This window comes from Anomaloglossus baeobatrachus, chromosome 2, assembly GCF_048569485.1.
Source record: "Anomaloglossus baeobatrachus isolate aAnoBae1 chromosome 2, aAnoBae1.hap1, whole genome shotgun sequence".
Classification (NCBI taxonomy): domain Eukaryota; kingdom Metazoa; phylum Chordata; class Amphibia; order Anura; family Aromobatidae; genus Anomaloglossus; species Anomaloglossus baeobatrachus.
The window spans coordinates 145,136,161-145,136,964 of NC_134354.1; positions in this window are offsets into that span (position 1 = coordinate 145,136,161).

An 804-nucleotide genomic window follows, 5' to 3' on the forward strand; every position below is an offset into this window, starting at 1 on the left:
TTCTCCTTAGAATATTGATGTGTTACTCCTGCACCTGCACCATCACTAAAGTGGCACAAAGGACACATCATCTTAGGCTGGCTACACATCAGCATTTTTTTGCCTTAAGGCAAAAAAACACAAACTTAATGTTACAGGATCCGTTTTTAAAGGAGAACAACGCGTGCCACCGCTAGTGACCTGAACGTTTTTTTACTGGATCCGTCTATCGGATCCAGCATAAAAACGGACCGTTCACTTGCGTTTCCATGCGTTTGGGTGCTGTTTTTTGGCTTAGTTTTGACGTATCCGTTTTTACTATGTCATCTGCCATTCAGCTCTGCTACATGGCCGCTGACAGCAGACACAGACAGAGCCATGTAGCAGAGCTGAATGGCCGCTGACAGCAGACACAGACAGAGCCGCACGATTAGAATGAAGTCGAATGAAATTCACCCGACTTCATTGTCATCCCGCGGCTCTGTCTGTGTGGCATGGCCCCTGATTTTCGGTCACCGGTGAAGATCTCATTGGTGACCACAAATCCCAAGAGAGACAGAAGTGATCTGCGCTATCAGCGGTGCCGTCACTCAGGTTACCCGCGGCCACAGCAGAAGTCCTCCTGCTGAGATCTGTGGCCGCAGGTAACCTGAGTGACGTCATCGCTGATAGTGAGACTCACTTCAGTCGCTGTGGGGAGGTCACAGAGAGCGGTCATGGACTGTGACCGCTCTCTGTCAGCTTCTGATGTAGCAGAGCTGAAAGAGTCGTCGTGGGACCTCGGTGGATTACGTCGGACATGGAAGGGTAATTGGGGACTTTAAT